The sequence below is a fragment of the Salmo trutta genome, chromosome 2 (genome assembly GCF_901001165.1).
Source record: "Salmo trutta chromosome 2, fSalTru1.1, whole genome shotgun sequence".
Lineage (NCBI taxonomy): Eukaryota > Metazoa > Chordata > Actinopteri > Salmoniformes > Salmonidae > Salmo > Salmo trutta.
The window spans coordinates 74,497,663-74,512,094 of NC_042958.1; the positions used below are offsets into that span (position 1 = coordinate 74,497,663).

At 45.3% G+C, this 14,432-nt stretch overlaps 1 protein-coding gene across 4 annotated transcripts in view; it reads left to right on the plus strand.

Annotated features, from left to right (window-relative positions):
- Window positions 1–14,432, plus strand: part of LOC115162910 (cadherin-23) — a 712,130-nt gene that overhangs the window by 188,109 nt on the left and 509,589 nt on the right. The gene's annotated exons all lie outside the window — the stretch shown is intronic.

Genomic DNA, 14,432 nt, shown 5'->3' on the forward strand with positions numbered 1-14,432 from the left:
CATAACCTGAAAGGCCGCTCAGCAAGGAAGAAGCAACTGCTCCAAAACCGGCATAAAAAAAACCAGACAACGGTTTGCAACTGCACATGGGGACAAAGATTGTATTTTTTGGAGAAATGTCCTCTGGTCTGATTAAACAAAAACAGAACTGTTTGGTCATGATGACCATCGTTATGTTTGGAGGAAAAAGCGGGAGGCTTACAAACCGAAGAACACCATCCCAACTGTGAAGCACTGGGGTGGCAGCATCATGTTGTGGGGGTGCATTAGCTGCAGGAGGGACTTCACAAAATAGATGGCATCATGAGGGTGGAAAATTATGTGGATATATTGAAGCAACATTTCAAGACATCAATCAGGATGTTAAAGCTTGGTCGCAATGAGTCTTCCAAATGGACAAAGACCCCATGCATACTTCCAAAGTTGTGGCAAATGGCTAAGTCAACTTTGTGTATGTAAACTTCTGACCCACTGGAATTGTGATACAGTGAATTATAAGTGAAATAATCTGTATGTAAACAATTGTTCTAAAAATTACATGTGCCATGCACAAAGTAGATGTCCTAACCGACTTGCCATAACAATAGTTTGTTAACAAGAAATTTGTGGAGTGGTTGAAAAACGAGTTTTAATGACTCCAACCTAAGTGTATGTAAACGTTAGACTTCAACTGTGTGTGTGTATGTATATATATATATGTGTTGTTATATGTTGTTTACGTGTTCCCTTTTTTGAGCATATATATATATATATATATCACATTGATGTGTCATCCTGGATGAGCTGCACTACCTGAGCCTCTTGTGTGGGTTGTAGACTCCGTCTCATGCTACCACTAGAGTGAAAGCACCGCCAGCATTCAAAAGTGACCAAAACATCAGCCAGGAAGCATAGGAACTGAGAAGTGGTCTGTGGTCACCACCTGCAGAACCACTCCTTTATTGGGGGTGTCTTGCTAATTGCCTATAATTTCCACCTGTTGTCTATTCCATTTGCACAACAGCATGTGATATGTATTGTCAATCAGTGTTGCTTCCTAAGTGGACAGTTTGATTTCACAGAAGTGTGATTGACTTGGAGTTACATTGTGTTGTTTAAGTGTTCCCTTTATTTGTTTGAGCAGTATATATATATATATATATATATATATATATATATATATATATATATATATATATATATATATATATATATATATTACACTGAGCATACAGCCCTTCCTTTTGCCCTCAGAACAGTCTCAAGTCATCGTAGCATGGACTCTACAAGGTGTTGTAAGCTTTCCGCAGGGATGCTGTCCCATGTTGATTCCAATGCTTCCCACAGTTGTGTCAAGTTGGCTGGATTTCCTAAAGTTATTCAGCCAGACAGCTCCCACTCCCAATGGACTCTCCAGCATCCTCCCTAGACTAGAATGGAGACATGGAGTCTCCAGAATTCCCGACCTCTCTATAAGTGGGTGGGGAGAAAGTAGTCTTTTGCTGCTACATTTAGTGTGGCTGAGGTCTCGTAGAGGGGGAGGCTGGTGGAAGAGAGGGGGGCTTACGGCCCTATTACACATAGAGCAGCCATTCCAGTTAAAAGAGAAATGGAAGCCCCTTCTGTATTACAGATTTCTCATGGCTATTAGAGGCATGAATTTTTTCTCTCTCTTACGTAAGTACTTCCACACAACTTAGCTTGTCAATTGTGCTCAGCTCTGCACTACTGAACTATTCACTGTGCCACTCCCAGCTCTGAAACTACATGTTGACTGATGTGTGTGCGGCTATTTACTGAGCCGCAGCGGCAGTTGTGTTAATGAGACATTGTTTATAGGCTGCTGTGTGGAGAGAGATAGAGACAGACTGTCAGGCTTTAGGAAGAGAAAAGGATATCCCCATATCTCGTACACACTCCACACTCCCTAAACAGTCACTTGCACTCCACAAATATGAATGATCACACTCTCTCAAATATATCTAAACACTCCATACAAGTACTCTGCACACATTTGGGACACTCACAGTGGCCATGTCGAAATGTGGCTTGCCTACTACTTACTTCAGCTGCATAATGTGTAATGACAAAGCAAAAATATGTTGATGTGTTAGGGGATCTGGAAGATATGGCCATTTCTTGTATTTGCATTGTGAAGGTGTTTTATGGGATCACTGTTGATGGATTGATTCTCCCTGTGTGGAGGGTGGATTTACTAAATCATGATTGATTGATCCTGCGGATTCGATGCCCAATGACATCCAAAAACGTCCTCCCTTTCAGAGTAGGAGTTTATCCCCCCACTACCACCATTCATATTTTTCTCCCCCTTATTTATTTCTCTCTACCTCTTCCTCTCTCTCTCACACATCTCTGTCTTTATATATATATCTTTCCATCCCTCTCTCAATAGGTGACAGGCACCTTAATCCAGTTAGACAGATGTGTCATCAGCACTACTGATGCATGCCTGTCTTCCTGCAAGAGGACAGGAGGGAGGGATGTAGGACTTAGAGAGAGAGGGAGTACGCACATTGGTGTGTGTGTGTGTGTGTGTGTGTGTGTGTGTGTGTGTGTGTGTAAATGAGAGAAATATAGAGAGTTTAGGAGTAGGAAAGAGAGAGAGAGAGAGAGATAGTGAGACACTGGCCAGGTAAGGTGGAGTGATAGGCAGTGATGTCAGAGGATGTAGACAAAGGCAGGCAGTCAGCTTCTTTTACCTGTGTTATGCTGTTGTGTTCCCTGGGCAATGAACCTTGGCCTCACAGCACACCCAAACGACCACTGATAGTGTGTGTGCGTGCATGTGTGTTTTTGGGTTTCCTGGACAATGGACCTTGGCCTCCCAGCATACCCCTGTAGTTCAACTGATATGGGCTGAGTAGCATACACAGAATCACACAGAAACACACACCCTCTGGTGGGAGGTGCAACACAACAGACAGACAAAGAAAGCCACATATATATGGAGGGGTGGTCACATATACCCCTCTCCCCTATGTGGTCACTATCTACTGCTCCTGACCAGGAACCTATGCGTGTGTGTGTGCATGTGTGGATGGGTCTGTGCGTGCTTGTATGGGTTTCTTTGTTTCAATTGTATTTGGGAGTTTGGATATATTTGCCTATGTTTCAGTGTAAGATACAATTCCAATTAATGAACATGTTTTACAAGTTTGCTGACAAACTCCTATGCATCGACAGGGGAGTGTGTGTGTATTCCTACAGTGGCTGGCTTTTCAGACTGACCATGAACAAAGCACACAAGTACCTTCAGCATTCTAAACTGCTCCTCTGCCCAGAGCCCATCTTTATTTTATTATTTAACCTTTATTTAACTAGGCAAGTCAGTTAAGAACAAATTCTTATTTACAATGACGGCCTAACCTGGACGATGCTGGGTCAATTGTGCGCCGCCCTATGAGACTCCCAATCACGGCCGGTTGTGATACAGCCTGGAATCGAACCAGGGTCTGTAATGATGCCTCTAGCACTGAGATGATGTGCCTTAGACCGCTAAGTCACTTGGGAGCCCACTAAACATTCTTATTTGTGTATTGTACATACAATAGAAATAATATTTGGTTAGGTATACCTGTGTATCCTGAACTTGCCTCTCTGACTCTGGAATTGAGCAATTGAAGGCTAGATTCTATCAGATCTGCGCTAGACGACACCCGCATAGCAGTTGTTTTGGCGGTGTCTGAGGTGAAACTGTGTTAGAGATGTCAAATCCAAAAGCGGCTTCTGGCATTATACCTATCGCGGTCATTTCCATTGGCTGCATGGAGTTGCATTATTAGAAAATGCCCATGCAGCTGTGTTTACAAGTTGGAATGTGTGATGTAATCTACACCTCAATTAGGCTAGAAATCTTCATTATTTAGTTTCATGATTTTCAATTTGAATGTCATTATTTCTATATAGCTTACACTTTCACATTCTGAACTTCGAATGCGTGTGGGACAGGTGTGGCTTAGTGAATGACCATACGAGCAGCGCTCCACGATTTGAAAGTTCCAACGAAGTTATACCTCCGATTTATCATGTAAATAAGAACAATGATCTGCTATGCAGGTGTTGGTTATCACGGGTTATATATTCCTCATATTCAGCACAACCCCGACTTCAACATATGTGAAAATGGAGCGTTTCTACAGTACCAGTAAAAAGTTTGGACACACTTGCTCATTCAAGGTTTTTTTTATTTTTTATTATTATTTTCTACATTGTAGAATAGTAGTGAAGACATCAAAACCATGTAGTAACCAAAAAGTGTTCAACAAATCAAAATATATTTTATATTTGAAATTCTTCAAATTAGCCACCCTTTGCCTTGATGACAGCTTTGCACACTCTTGGCATTTTCTCAACCAGCTTCATGAGGTAGTCACCTGGAATGCATTTCAATTAACAGGTGTGCCTTGTTAAAAGTTTAATTTGTGGAATTTATTTTCTTCTTAATGCATTTGAACCAATCAGTTGTGTTGTGACAAGGTAGGGGTGGTATACAGAGAAGCCCTATTTGGTAAAAGACAAGGTCTATATTAATGCAAAAACAGCTCAAATATGCAAATAGAAATGACAGTCCATCATTACTTTAAGACATGAAGGTCAGTCAATGTGGAAAATGTCAAGAACTTTGAACGTTTCTTCAAGTGCAGTAGCAAAAACCATCAACCGCTATGATGATCCTACAGAATGGCGCTGACAGAGATGGTCGCTTCGCTTCATGTCCTTAGGAAACTATGCAGTAATTCATTTTTTCATGTATTATTTCTAACATCGTTATCCCAGAAAATCTCAAGTGTTATTATATACAGACGGGAAGAACTATTGGATATAAAAGCGACGTCAACTTACCAACATTACGACCAGGAATACGACTTTCCCGAAGCGGATCCTTTGTTTGGACCACCACCCTGGACATGGAATCTTATCCCAGAGGCCGACCCAAAACAACGCGGTCACCACAGGAGAGGCAGACGGAGCGGCCTACTGGTCAGACTTAGAAGGCGAGCACACCATCCACTGCTTCCGAGCATATTACTCGCCAATGTCCAATCTCTAGACAACAAGGTGGACGAAATTAGGGCACGAGTTGCCTTCCAGAGAGACATCAGAGATTGTAACATTCTGTTTCACAGAAACATGGCTCACTCGGGATATGTTGTCAGAGTCGGTACAGGCACCCGGTTTCTTCATGCATCGCGATGACAGAAAAAAACATCTCTCAGGTAAGAAGAAGGGCGGGCTGTATGCCTTATGATTAACGACTCATTACATTTACATTTACATTTAAGTCATTTAGCAGAAGCTCTTATCCAGAGCGACTTACAAATTGGTGCATTCACCTTATGATATCCAGTGGAACAACCACTTTACAATAGTGCATCTAAATCTTTTAAGGGGGGGTGGGGTTAGAAGGATTACTTTATCCTATCCTAGGTATTCCTTAAAGAGGTGGGGTTTCAGGTGTCTCCGGAAGGTGGTGATTGACTCCGCTGTCCTGGCTACGTGAGGGAGTTTGTTCCACCGTTGGGGTGCCAGAGCATCGAACAGTTTTGACTGGGCTGAGTGGGAACTGTACTTCCTCAGAGGTAGGGAGGGCGGTAATCATAACAACATACAGGAACTCAAGTCCTTTTGTTCACCTGACCTAGAATTCTTTACAATCAAATGCCAACCGCATTATCTACCAAGATAATTTTCTTCGATTATAGTCACAGCTGTGTAAATCCCCCCCAAGCAGATACCTTAACGGCCCTGAAAGAACTTCACTGGACTCTATGTAAACTGGAAACCATATATCCTGAGGCTGCATTTATTGTAGCTGGGGATTTTAATAAAGCTAATCTGAGAACAAGGTTTCCTAAATTCTATCAGCATATCGAATGTGCGACACAAGCTGGTAGCATTCTGGACCATTGCTACTCTAACTTCCGCGATGCATACAAAGCCCTCCCCCGCCCTTCCTTCGGCAAATCTGACCATGACTCCATTTTGTTGCTCCCAGCCTATAGACAGAAACTTAAACAGGAAACACCCGTGCTCAGGTCTATCTATTGCTGGTCTGACCAATCGTATTCCACACTTCAGGATTGCTTCGATCACATGTTGTTCCGGGTAGCCTCCGACAATAACATTGACATATACGCTGACACGGTGAGCGAGTTTATTAGCAAGTGCATCAGTGATGTTGAACCCACTCTGACAATTAAAACCTTCCCTAACCAGAAACCTTGGATTGATGGCAGCATTCACACAAAACTGAAAGTGCGAACCATCGCTTTTAATCATGGCAAGGCGACTGGAAACATGACCGAATACAAATGCCTACTCATAATTGGTTAAAATCAAACAATGCACACCAATGATTTAATTGGAAACACTTATCTTCCTCTTGTCTTTTTTACTACAAAACCTAAATGTGCAATTTTCACATACATTGAGTAAACAACACATGAAGAACACCTGCTCTTTCCATGACACACTGATGTCATGACTTTCCCTCCTGGGTGAGGATCAAAGAGAGCCCCCCCTTTCCCACCAAAGAGGAAGGGGGGGAAGTGGGGCCGGTTCTAGGACTTTACCGACCGGTCGTAAACTTCCTCTCTCATTCACTGCAGTATGGAGAAGTCCAAAATCATTTGTGTGTAGAGAGAAACTCTGCCTCAAAACGTTAAAATCAGAAGGTTGGATATTGAAACAATATGTCTAACGTAAATAATGTGGGAAATGGTTAGTGTGGCTCCAAACAATAATAATGTCAAATCAGTAGTTGTTTTGTGATATCATTAAGGATTGTATAACAGTAATTCTGCAAATGATATGTCCCAGTTATCAGATTTACATCTAAATGTTGAGGATCATATATGATTAAATATGAAACTATTTGTGAGAAGATGAAATGTGATTTTAGCCTTCTAAATTAGATAATTATTTTTCATATAGACTTTTGCCAAGTCAGTACCCCCGCCCACGTGAGCACAGACATTGTGGTAACATGATGGAACCGCCCTCCAAGGTGAGGGCATTAAAGGACTCCTAACAAAATTTACATTATACCAGAAAGCATGGGGCGGTGGCTACATGGCTGACAAATGGTTTAAAACTATACTGCTCAAAAAAATAAAGGGAACACTTAAACAACACATCCTAGATCTGAATGAAATAAATAATCTTATTAAAAACTTTTTTCTTTACATAGTTGAATGTGCTGACAACAAAATCACACAAAAATAATCAATGGAAATCCAATGTATCAACCCATGGAGGTCTGGATTTGGAGTCACACTCAAAATTAAAGTGGAAACCCACACTACAGGCTGATCCAACTTTGTAATGTAATGTCCTTAAAACAAGTCAAAATGAGGCTCAGTAGGGTGTGTGGCCTCCACGTGCCTGTATGACCTTCCTACAACGCCTGGGCATGCTCCTGATGAGGTGGCGGATGGTCTCCTGAGGGATCTCCTCCCAGACCTGGACTAAAGCATCCGCCAACTCCTGGACAGTCTGTGGTGCAACGTGGTGTTGGTGGATGGAGCGAGACATGATGTCCCAGATGTGCTCAATTGGATTCAGGTCTGGGGAACGGGCGGGCCAGTCCATAGCATCAATGCCTTCCTCTTGCAGGAACTGCTGACACACTCCAGCCACATGAGGTCTAGCATTGTCTTGCATTAGGAGGAACCCAGGGCCAACCGCACCAGCATATGGTCTCACAAGGGGTCTGAGGATCTCATCTCGGTACCTAATGGCAGTCAGGCTACCTCTGGCGAGCACATGGAGGGCTGTGCGGCCCCCCAAAGAAATGCCACCCCACACCATGACTGACCCACCGCCAAACCGGTCATGCTGGAGGATGTTGCAGGCAGCAGAACGTTCTCCACGGCGTCTCCAGACTCTGTCACGTCTGTCACATGCTCAGTGTGAACCTGCTTTCATCTGTGAAGAGCACAGGGCGCCAGCGGCGAATTTGCCAATCTTGATGTTCTCTGGCAAATGCCAAACGTCCTGCACGGTGTTGGGCTGAAAGCACAACCCCCACCTGTGGACATCGGGCCATCATACCACCCTCATGGAGTCTGTTTCTGACCGTTTGAGCAGACACATGCACATTTGTGGCCTGCTGGAGGTCATTTTGCAGGGCTCTGGCAGTGCTTCTCCTGCTCCTCCTTGCACAAAGGCGGATGTAGCAGTCCTGCTGCTGGGTTGTTGCCCTCCTACGGCCTCCTCCACGTCTCCTGATGTACTGGCCTGTCTCCTGGTAGCACCTCCATGCTCTGGACACTACGCTGACAGACACAGCAAACCTTCTTGCCACAGCTCGCATTGATGTCCCATCCTGGATGAGCTGCACTACCTGAGCCACTTGTGTGTGTTGTAGACTCCGTCTCATGCTACCACTAGAGTGAAAGCACCGCCAGCATTCAAAAGTGACCAACACATCAGCCAGGAAGCATAGGAACTGAGAAGTGGTCTGTGGTCACCACCTGCAGAACCACTCCTTTATTGGGGGTGTCTTGCTAATTGCCTATAATTTCCACCTGTTGTCTATTCCATTTGCACAACAGCATGTGAAATGTATTGTCAATCAGTGTTGCTTCATAAGTGGACAGTTTGATTTCACAGAAGTGTGATTGACATGGAGTTACATTGTGTTGTTTAAGTGTTCCTTTTATTTTTTTGAGCAGTGTATAAGACCAGTACATTGCCTGGTTGCTACTGGCGTGTAAAAGGGTTTAAAACGACTAAGCCTGTATACGTGCAGCGTGAGCTGAATACGTGACAAATGGTCTAAAACTGCAAGGCCCTCTGAAACTCAACAGAGACGAAGAGTAGACATGCACCGCCTGCAGCTCTGCATGTAACGTAGACACTTGACTGAAGATGAGAAAAGAAGAACATTACCCTATCAAACGACCATTGGAATGTCTGATGTATCCAGTTAAACGGACACTTCCAGAACAAAGAAAGCTACTACTAAGGACATGGTGACCTCTGGTGGACAACCAGAGACTTACACAACCAGAGACTTTCTGTCGAACTATTCGTCACAGACGGATCAGGCGATTTCCATAGACAGAGATGACAAAGACATACAAGCGTAAATATGTACGTTGCATTTCTAAATCTGAATGAGCGGTTATTAGGGTGCTAAATATGCATATTTACGATGAGCGTATTATTCAATTGTATGCACGATAGTTGAATTCCTTTGTCTCTCCTTCTCCCGCTCTTTCTTTCCCCACCCCATTCATTGTGTAATAAGCCGTCGTATCGGGTTAGTCCATTAGGGACTTTTCATTGCATTATGTTGGTTATCAATTCAACCTATACTGTGTGTGTTTACCTATTTCTGTGTGATTATTTTGTTAGTTAGTAAATAAATAATTAAGCCAATTTGTGTAAGCTGAGTCATCATGTAGACTGGGGTTTGTGCAGATTTATAGAATATTACGATGTTCAGAATGAGACTGATATGAGGTTAGTTGATTAGTTGAGAAGAAACAGTTGGGATACTGTTCATCATTAAAGATAAACTGCCCCTAAAAACACATTTTCCTTTTGAAAAAGGCCTAAGTGGCATTGATATGAGTCAGAAACATTTATTATATTGTCAAAATTGACTACAAAGTGTAAATAGGATAATTTGTTCATAAAGTCAGTTTCGTCTAAAACTTAATGTTATGACTATAACTACTGTTCCCTGAAGGAGGGAAACGAGGGACAACATACTATGGGGAGTCGCACTCTCGCGACTTCGGTTGAAGGATCTACGATGGTACCTGACAAAGCCAATGAAATCCATGCCTCATAGGAAGCCCTGCCTTCCACAGCTGATAAGCGTGAGGCACGGACTCATTCCTTCAATTTAATACCACCCTTCACCAAGCCCAGGAACGGGCGGTGCCGGGCCAAACAGGTGTTGGACCTCGTTTCCCTGGTTCCAGGGAACAGAAGTTATAGTCATAATGACCCACGGCAGACCACCCAGACCAAACCCTGCCTGATGCGGTAATCTGGGTATTGCAGACACGGCGCGCTGCCTAGTGACTTTCCCCTGTCCCAGCTGTAAGCACACTTGGAGAAGTGACATCCAAGCGATAAAACCACACAAAAGTGTGTGGTGATGCCCAACTCACCCCAGCACATATCTCCTATAGTCAACCCTTTAAACAATGCCCAAGATGCTGCCAGGCCTCTGGTGGAGTGAGCACATACACAGCTAGGTAACCCTTGCTCCTTGTTGCTAAATGCCAGGGAGAGAGCGCCCTGCTTAGAGAGCGCCCTGCCGCTAGTTGGATTAGCAAAACAGACAAATAGCTGGTTACATAACTGGATATCCCGGATTCGTTCAATGTACGTGTGCAAAGCTCACACCGGAAACAGGGCATGTAACCTCTTTTGCTTTTCAGAAGCAAAGGAGGAGGTGAAAAGGGAAATAGCTCAAAAGCTAAAGACCTGTATACATAGCCATGACTTTCGGAGCGAAGGCTACATTTGGACTCAATGTCACCTTAGTCGCCCAGGGCGAACTGAGTACAGGATGGGTGTATGGGTAACGCGTGGAGGTCGCCAACATGTTTAGCCGAGGCCAAAGCAATGAGCAGGGAGGTTTTGTAGGAGAGGATCTTCAGATCCACTGACTCCAGAGGCTCAAAGCGGGCCACACCCAGCGTCTCCAAAAACATTGCCATATCCCATGTTGGTGCAATAGGTTTAGATACCAGTCTGAGACCACATACACCTTTCAAGAACTGCACCACTAGGGGGTATGCCCCAGGTGTGGCTCTGTCAATTCCCACATGACATGCTGAGATAACTGCCATGTACACTTTTAACGGGCAGAATGCGTGTCCCTGCACAAAAGGCACATGTAAGAACATAAGAATGTCCCTCACAAAGCACTGAAAATGAACAAGCCCCTTCTCTTAGGACCAGAGCTCAAACACTTATACGCATACAGCCCTCCCGTGGAGGGCGCCCTTGCAGACTGATTGGTAGCATTAACATTCAAAGGTAAACCCCGAGCCATCAGATTGGCTCTCTCAGTGGCCAGGCCCATAGGAATCAAATCCCCGGCCTCTCGTGCCAAACCTTTCCATGTGCCTGGGACAACAGGTCCCTGTGCAACTGGAGTTGCCACGGGTCTCCATCTAAAAGGTAAACCAAGGCTGCCTGGGTCAACGGGGAGCCACAAGAATTAATGATAAGCCCTCCCGGCGCACCCTATCCAACATGGGCTGAATCAGAACCTCTGGCGGAAACGCATAAAGCAGGGTCCGAGGCCACTGGTGCACCAGAGCGTCTGTTCCCAACTATTCACTCGGGTCCTTTTTTTTTGTTGATGTGTAAAGACCTAAGTTGGCTCTGCCAAACCTCTCCCATATCTGGGAAACCACCCAGGGGTGTATTCTCCACTCCCGAGGAAGAGGACCCCCTGGATATCAGATCAGCACCCGAGTTGAGGCAACCGGGAACATGCACCATCCGAAGTGAGAGCAAATGCGCACTGCTCCACAGCAACAGCAAGAGAGCCAAATCTTTAGAATAGACAATAGACATAGAATATCATTCTAGTTCTGGTAAGACAGCTGAAGTTGTACTCTACACACAACTTTTTTCAATTGCTATGTTAAGTGTTGGCATGTTGTCTTTATAAGCACATCAATATGATATTTACAGCAGAAATGTAACTTGATCACACCCATTGGATTTTTGTTGATAAATGTATCTACACTCAAGCTGGATGACATTTGTACAATGTCCATATGTGCAGGTTTGCGTTTATTGTATTGAATCCTACTGTCACGGTTGTCGTCGGTGAAGGAGGACCAAAACGCAGCAGGCATGCGGTTGTTCATTTTGAACATTTATTAAATCAAAACGAACACTCCAAAACAACAAAACGAACTACAGACAGTCTGGCAAGGCACAAGGCTAAACTCAGAACAATCTCCCACAAGTGACAAACACAAACACACCCTCATATATGGGACTCTCAATCAAAGGCAAAAGGGAAAACACCTGCCTTCAATTGAGAATCCCAATCCCAATTAACCAACCATTACAACACACTTACTAGACTACACATAGAAATACATTAACATAGACCATAAACCAAAAACCCGGAAATACTAAATCAAACACCCTTTTACCAAAACACCACACAGAACCACATAAAACAAATACCCTCTGCCACGTCCTGACCAAACTACAATACCAATTAACCCTTATACTGGCCAGGATGTGACAGTACCCCCCCCCCCTTAAAGGTGCTAACCCCGGAAGCACCTTAACAAAAATAACCCCAAACAACAACAAAATAAAAATTCCCCCCTACTAAAGGGAGGGAAGGGAGGGTGGCTGCCGTCAACGACGGCACTGTGCTACACCCCCACCTCCCCAACCCACCTATATCTGGAGGTGGCTCCGGCTCTGGCCGTTCCAGGCAGTCGGGGCAGTCTGGCAGCTCGGGGCAGTCTGGCAGCTCTGGCAGTTCGGGGCAGTCTGGGCAGTCTGGCCGCTCGGGGCAGTCTGGCCGCTCGGGGCAGTCTGGCCGCTCGGGGCAGTCTGGCAGCTCGGGGCAGTCTGGCAGCTCGGGGCAGTCTGGCCGCTCTGGCAGCTCGGGGCAGTCTGGCCGCTCTGGCAGCTCGGGGCAGTCTGGCCGCTCTGGCAGCTCGGGGCAGTCTGGCCGCTCTGGCAGCTCCTGACTAGTGGGTGGCTCTGGCGCCTCTTCACTGACGGGCGGCTCTGGCGATTCCTCACTGACGGGCGGCTCTGGCGACTCTTGACTGACGGGCAGTTCTGGCGACTCTTGACTGACGGGCAGTTCTGGCGACTCTTGACTGACGGGCAGCTCTGGCGACTGTTGACTGGCGGGCAGCTCTGGCGACTGTTGACTGGCGGGCAGCTCTGGCGACTGTTGACTGGCGGGCAGCTCTGGCGACTGTTGACTGGCGGGCAGCTCTGGCGACTGTTGACTGGCGGGCAGCTCTGGTGACTGTTGACTGGCGAGGCTGGGTTTACGCACTTGAAGCCTGGTGCGTAGTGCTGGTACTGGGCGTACCAGATTGGGAACACGCACCTCCAGGCTAGTGCGGGAAGCGGGAACAGGACGAGTCCGACTGGGCTGACGAACTGGAGGCCTGGTGGGTGGTGCTGGTATTATCCACACCAGCCAACTAGCACGCCTCTCAGGACTATTAATAAAGGCTAACACAGGTGAAAACATTAGGACACGCTCTGTAGGGCGAATGTCGTGCCTAATGCACCAACACAGTAGCTCTCTCATCCTTTTCTCCTCCAATTTTCCCATCAATTCCTTTATCGTCTCTGTTTCTCTCATCTCCCATTTTTCCCCGACTAGCTCTGGTTCCATCCTCGGCTCCGCCGATCTGTCCGTGTGCCCCCCCCAAAAAAATTATTGGGGGTGCCTCTCCAGTTTAAACGCCAGTCGCGTTCCTCGGTTCTCACCGAATTCCCCTCGCTCCTTCCTCTGCTGCTTGGTCCATTGTTGGTGGGAGATTCTGTCACGGTTGTCGTCGGTGAAGGAGGACCAAAACGCAGCAGGCATGCGGTTGTTCATTTTGAACATTTATTAAATCAAAACGAACACTCCAAAACAACAAAACGAAACGAACTACAGACAGTCTGGCAAGGCACAAGGCTAAACTCAGAACAATCTCCCACAAGTGACAAACACAAACACACCCTCATATATGGGACTCTCAATGAAAGGCAAAAGGGAAAACACCTGCCTTCAATTGAGAATCCCAATCCCAATTAACCAACCATAGAAACACACTTACTAGACTACACATAGAAATACATAAACATAGACCATAAACCAAAAACCCGGAAATACTAAATCAAACACCCTTTTACCAAAACACCACCCTGAACCACATAAAACAAATACCCTCTGCCACGTCCTGACCAAACTACAATACCAATTAACCCTTATACTGGCCAGGACGTGACACTTGCCATGGAGGCAGAACTTAGAAAACAAAAATGTAAGGTTAGGGTTAGGGTTATTTTTAAAATGTCATATTTCATGACTTTGTGGCTGTTCCAGCTAGTGACCTCTCTGCAGAGCTGCCTCCAGTACATGAGTCATCTCAATAAATGCCAACCTGCTCCACATGTAGCCTACCCCTGTTAGGATATTAGTAGTTCTGGGATGTGTTCCCCGGGAAAGTTCTTACAGTGGACATAAGGAGAGACGAGACAAAACTAGCAAGTTAGAGAATGTATTGTAGGACAGCTGAGCTGACTGAAAATCGGGCATTCAACTCACAGTTGATATTTATTCCACGGTAACGCGTCTTTACATGGCGTGATGAAACTTCAAGTTGCAAGCTATTTTTTGGTAGCAAGGTCTTGAAGAACCAGTGTCTCATGAAACACATTCCAGACAGTGGTTCTTGCTATCATGGCATAAC